General features: G+C 50.2%; 1 pseudogene; it reads left to right on the top strand.

The window, feature by feature from the left end:
• The first annotated feature begins 2,942 nt into the window (after positions 1-2,942).
• Positions 2,943-4,178, top strand: LOC101595931 (annotated as a pseudogene).
• The last annotated feature ends 2,318 nt before the right edge of the window (positions 4,179-6,496 follow it).

Here is a 6,496-nt window from a genome sequence, read left to right as displayed (position 1 = left end):
AGAGGGTCATCACGCTGAAGTACTATTTTCCATTCATTCAGCAAACATCAGTTGAGAAGCTACGTGTCGGGCTGGTCTAGGCGGGAGGAAGACACCACGCTGCCTTCACGAAGCTGGGGTCTAGCAGAGAGGCGCGCACAGGTGTGAACACATGAGATCAACTCAGGTGGGGATCCCGCTGCTGGCTAGCTGGGAGTGGGGGGGCGGTGCCTCTCCATCTGGTAAGGAGCTGAGAGTCCAGAAGGCAGATGTGGCAGAGCCAAAGTGAGAGTTTAGTAATGAGACAAGCTCCCTCGGGAGGAGGGAGGGTCCTGCCTGGGCTGCTGCTTACTGTGGAAAGAAATCAGGTCGTGTTTGTCTCGGGACACCCCTCATGCAGTCCGTCCGCCTTGGATTGCTCTGCAGAGAGCTACAGGCTCTGCGCTCATGTTGCTTCTGGACTCCACAGCTGGATCCCAAGCCTTGGTCCTCACAGGGAGGCCCTGGCCCGATAGGATGTGATGTCACTTTGGGACAAACAAAAACCTGTGCCTGTTTGAAAATAGAAACTTACACCATCCTGCCATCTTCAGGTACCCATCATGTTGGAGCCCCTGAGACTCCAGGGCTTAACCCTGAACCAGTAAAACAGAACGCAGGATAGAGTGGTTATGGGGAGAAAAGGGACACTGCATTTCTGCACGAAATCCCCCTCCTGAGACTTGGCCAGCGCCACACAGAACTGGCTAGCCCCACGGGAAGTTCGCGTTGTCAACCTGGTTTGGCATAAAACAGTGGTCTCTGCATTAAAGTGACGTCGGGGGCTCGGGAGAAGGCTCCTGGTGCAGTGCCGCACGGCAGGCGCGAGAACCCAGGCTGTGTCCACAGAATCCATGTAAAATCGCAGACGTCGTGGTGCAAGCCTGTAATCCAGCACTGGGGAGACCAGAGACCAGAAGCTCCTTGGAATTCATGAGTCATCCGGTTGAGCCTAATTGCTGAGCTTCTGCCCAATGAGACAGAGAGAAAGGTGGACGGCACGCTTGAGGGTGGCGCCTGAGGGTGTCCTCTGACTTCCACACACGTGCACACACAAACATGCACCTATACATTTTAAAGAGGGAAAGAAAGAGACCTTTAAGCAGCCAGTGAGTCCCCAGAGCTAAGGCTGAGCCCGTCCCCAGTTCAGAGGCCGTGCACTGGAGGGAGCTGGCAGGCAGGCCTCAGAGATGGCGAGTCCTGGGATCCAGAGTCCCGCGTTTCCCTGGGATGTCGGCTGGGAGCTTTAAAGGTGCCGCCCTCTGCGGCCAAAGCTCTCATTCAGTCAGTCTGGGCACAGCCAGAGAACCAGCAGTTCCCAGATGGCCCTGGCTCGTTCTAATGAGCATCCAGACATGCCAAGGTGAGGTCTGCAAGTGCCTAAGAAAACCACCTCCTGCACTGGCATGCATGAACGTACCTTCCTACCATCCCAGGCACCTTCCCAAGGCTGGGCTGTGGCTTAGGGACGTAGCTACTGTGGACAAGCATAGGCTTCTGATGTAGGAGCCGGCTCCTTACCAAACACAACCACAGGGCAGAGACTGAATTATTTCTTGACACCATCCTTACAGAAGAAAGGACAGTCTAGGTCTGACTTCAAGCTGAAGAGTCCCTAACGACCTGCAGAGAATGTCTGGCATGCAAGGCCCAGCAGGTCCCTCTCCTGCCTCCTACGTTAAATATTGAAGTTGCCTTTGTTTAAAAGCTACATTGTTTTACATGTGATAGGGCAGGTCAGTACTTAATCATCCTTTTTTTCATTTATTAGTTATGTACGTACTCAGTGTGTATACAACCATGTTGATACCATCGTTAGCCTCCTCCCTGTCCTCCCCCCTCTCCGAAGGGACCCTCCTCATTGGGGATTGTGGGTCGTGCATTGTGGAGTTAGCCATCAGTTATGGTGAAGAGGCAGTGTCTCTGCGCATAATGTCCCAACTTGTGGTTCTGACATTCTTTCCACCCCCTCTTCCACAAATTTCCCTGACCCATGTTGGGTTCATTTTAGGTCTGCTTCAGTGGTGAGGTCTTGGGAGCCTCTGTGTCTCTGGGTCTCTGGTTTGGTAGGAGCTGAGTATTCTCTGTGTCTATCTCCTTCACCCCTGTGCTGGTACCAGGTTCACCAAGAAAGCACCAGATAATGGGATGACCATTATTATTATAGAGGGAATTTAATAGGTCTAGGCCCTCTTGTAGCCCAAGATTGGTAGGAACTTGATATTGGAGAGTGGACTTGATTTTTGGATATGGTTCTGACTTGTTTTCCAGTTCCAACTATGGGTTCCGTTCCACTGAGGGGATCCATTAGCCAATTCCAGAGCAGTTGGTTCCCCACCATGGCTGTGCCACTGTTGCACTTGTGTGAGCGTCACGTCAGGTTGTTTGCTGCGGCGTAGCTTAGACCATGACTGGCTTAGACAGATGTTGGTCATTTTCCCCCAGTTGTTCATGTAGTACCTTCTGACACTAGATGCGCTGACTGTCTGGGCACCGACTCTCTTCCAGTTTCCAGCCAGGTCGCTCCTTGTTACGTGCCAACAGCATACAGTGTCTTCGGCGGTAGGGTCTTACACTAACCTTCGGTGGGTCATCAAGTGCTCTGACAGAAATCTGTCTTCTTTAACTTTCATCTTACCTTATATGTAAACATCCCATTTTGGCACCATTGCTCCCAGAACCTCAAGGAGTAGGAAGCCCCGTGACACGTGTCATTCTGGGTTTACCCCAGGGACCTGCTTCAAAGAGCACAGAAGGCTCTGCTTCTCCCCAAGACTCCCTGCAGTCTGTCAGCCAGAGACCCTCGCTGTCAACCCCTCACCTCCCCCACTGCACTGAGATCTCCAAGACCCCCAGACATCGGCCAGGCTGGCGTCCAGATTAGCAATGCCTGCTGGGAGCCCTACTGTTTGGAACATGGCATCCAGCCTGATATCCAGATGCCAAGTGACAAGACCATTGTGGGAGGAGACAACTCCTTCAACACCTTCTTTGGTGAGACAGGCGCTGGCAAGCCTGTGCCCAGGGCAGTGTTGGTAGGCCTGGTCATGGATGGAGCTCACACTGGCACCTACCGCCAGCTCTTCCACCCTGAGCAGCTCATCACAGGCAAGGAAGATGCTGCCAATAATTATGCCATGGGCACTACACCTTTGGCAAGGAGATCATTGACCTCGTCTTGGAATGATTTCACAAGCTGACTGAACAGTGCACAGGCCTTCTGGGCTTCTTGGTTTTCCACAGCTCTGGAGGGGGACTGGCTCCGGATCCACCGCTCTCCTGATGGGACAGCGACCCTGTTGATTACGGCAAGAAGTCCAAGCTGGAAGTCTCCACTTACCCAGACCCCCGGGTTTCCACTGCTATAAACTGAGCCCTACAACTCCATCCTCACCACTCACACCACCCTGGGGCACTCTGATTGTGCCTTCATGGTAGACAGTGAGGTTGTCTATGACATCTGTCATAGAAACCTCGATATTGAGTGCCCAACCTACACTAGCCTGAATCGCCTTATTAGCCAGATAGTGTCTTCCATCACCGCTTCCCTCAGATTTGATGGAGCCCTGAATGTTGCCCTGACAGAATTCCAGACCAACCTGGTGCCCTGCCCTGCATCCACTTCCCTCTGGCCACATATGCCCCTGTCATCTCAGCTGAGAAAGCCCACCGTGAGCAGCTTTCTGTAGCAGAGATCACCAATGCCTGCTCTGTGCCAGCCAACCAGATGGTGAAATGTGACCCTCATCATCCATGCCTGCTGTACCGTGATGATGTGGTTCCCAGAGATGTCAATGCTCCCATTGCCACCATCAAGACCAAGCATAGCATCCAGCTTGTGGACTGGTACCCCACTGGCTTCAAGGTTGGCATTAACTACCAGCCTCCTACTGTGGTACCTGGTGGAGATCTGGCCAAGGTGCCACAAGCTATGTGCTTGCTGAGCAACACCATGGCCATTGCTGAGGTCTGTGCTGACCTAGACCACCAGTTTGACCTGGTGTATGCCGAGCGTGCCTTTGTGCACTGGTATGTGGGTGAGGGTGTGGAGTGGCCCATAGGACATGGCCACCCTAGAAAAGGATTAAGAGGAGGTTGGAGCTTTCAGTGCTCAAGAAGAGGATGAGAGTGAAGAGCATTCACCCACGTGCTGCAAGTGATATTCCATTGTCTTGTCCTTCTTTCTGCATTGTGAAACTGTCTGTCCTAAACTTGTCGAAAAGAAGGGGAAACTTCCATTTTAATGGCAAAAGAAAAAGCAGATAGGTTTCCACTCCTTATGGAAGGCAATGCTACGGTTAAGGAGAAACATTCTCAATTTCAAAGTAATTGAGTGAACATTTCTCCTCGCACAGAGGAGGTTCACTAGAGATCTTCAGACAGAAAATGTTGTTAAATGTCCCCAGCTAGCAGGGGACATCATTTGGTGTAGAGCAATTGGCTGTGTCTGCCTCTCCGTCCCCCTGTCATATCATAAAGGCAGGGGAAGCAATCCTGTCATGGTATTCCACAACGTGATAAATGACAGGAAACATAATTGTGTAATGCCAATAAGCACCAGAAAATTGCAAATCTCCAAATGAAAATGTTCCTTTCAATCACACAATCAAGTGACTGGCAGGGCATTCGCGATATTGCCTCAATTACAGCTAATTTTCTGTGGAGACTTTCTGTACCTTGCTCTGCTGCCTGGGCAGAAGGTAGTCAGAAATGAAAGTCACCAGCTGCATGAGAAGCAGTCTCCTCCAAGGCCCTGCTTCCCGTCCCGATACATCCCAACACCCTGTCCTATGCTCCACGCCCATCTGTGGCCTTGCGTGTGAGGTGGCCCTTACCAGGCAGATACTATAGGGGGAATCTTAATCTCCATGGAGACAGAAGCTGGGGCTCGAGATGTGTATTATCTTAAGAAACAATAAGAACGAACATTCAATGGCACAGCTAGAAAATTCTGGGCTTTGGATTAAAACTGTCCGCAAAGGACCTCTACTTCTGATTAATTTTAAAATACAGAAATAGTCTCCAGCGTGGTAGAGAGAAGGTCTCTGGTGATCCTCAAACCTGTGGGACGGGAGGATATTATATTGGAAAATGCATCACAAACATCCTTTAGTGCTTTGATTGAAAGAGGAAAAAAGATGAACTTGAGTTGGCTCAAGCATGAATGAGAATTTATTATAAAGGTACAAGAACGTTTCAGAGCCCCTAAGGGCAACGATGCAGCAATGTATCAGAAACCGACAGAGAAGGCATTCATGGCTCTGATTCTCTGATTCTTTTACATGTGTGTTTCCTATTTCTTAGAAAAGTAGTGTTTCAGTAGTGTTGACTGGAGAAAGTGCTGGGTCCCCAGTTGCAATTTCAGACAAGGAAGATTGACTCGGGCACATCTGCAAAGTCCCAGGACATTGATTCTAGATGGTTCTGGGTCACATGTTCATCGTTAAGCCAACATGTTATATGTTCAGGTAAGTGTTAGATGGCCTGATACAAATATGATGCAGGGGCCCATTCCTACGGGTGGAGAGGGTGAGGCCGTGGCCATCATTTGCAGCTGAGGAAGTACCTTTCTGAGGTAAATTCTACACAATCATGATGCTGTCTGGCTCTCACAGCCACATTCTAAGGAAGAAAGCTCCATTGTCATACTGACTGGACAGATAATTCAGTTTATAAGAGAATATGTAGCTAGTCAATACGAGAGCCATAACTTGAATCTAGATCTTCTCACTCCAAGTGCTAGGAGGAAAGATGCAAAGTCAACCTTCTCTTTTTCTCTGTCCTTACTGTTTCGTTTTCTTTGTTTTTCTTGCCTGAAGAAGAGCAAATTTCATTTCTCTAACCAATAGATAACTAAAAACATGCTTGGTGCAAGGCATTGTGCTAAGCCTTAAAGGGACTGTGAGGCCTGCCCTCAAAGTACTTGGAATCACTTAGGTATGACTTGTCACTAATTCTGCCAGAATTCCTGTGGCTGGCACACGGCACCGGTGGGCGTCGTTCATAGCTGACCCTCGACAATGGCGCCGCTCGGGTCGCACGGTGTCTGGGGTTCCTGGGGGTGCCCGGCCCTGTGCTACAGCGCAGTGACCCCTGCAGTCCATGTGCCCTTAGCAGATGGCTGACGCCTATAAGGCAGAGCATAACTCAAATAGGAATTCCAACTTGAACACTTTCCAGAACCTGGGCAGGGAAGGGTCTCTGATGCTAAGAACGCTTTGTTGAACATTGAATTTTTGTGAAGGGTGGGGGGATGACTTGTAATTGATGGAGACTTGTCACATGTAGGGTCTCTCAATTGAGACCTGGGAATGTCAAGGCTGAGACTCGTTTCGCCAGGCTCCGACGGTGTGTCCACACAGTCACTCTCCCAAAAAGAAGGGACTTACCTGGGCTGATGGGAGGAACTTCATGGGACTTTGGAAAGGGAGACCTGTCAGAAGGCTGTTTGCAAGCCTAGAGTTAAAGGGATCAGATG

This window comes from Jaculus jaculus, chromosome 18 (assembly GCF_020740685.1).
Source record: "Jaculus jaculus isolate mJacJac1 chromosome 18, mJacJac1.mat.Y.cur, whole genome shotgun sequence".
NCBI lineage: Eukaryota > Metazoa > Chordata > Mammalia > Rodentia > Dipodidae > Jaculus > Jaculus jaculus.
Note: the sequence above shows the minus strand (reverse complement) of the source record. Positions and strands in the feature narration are given on the sequence as shown.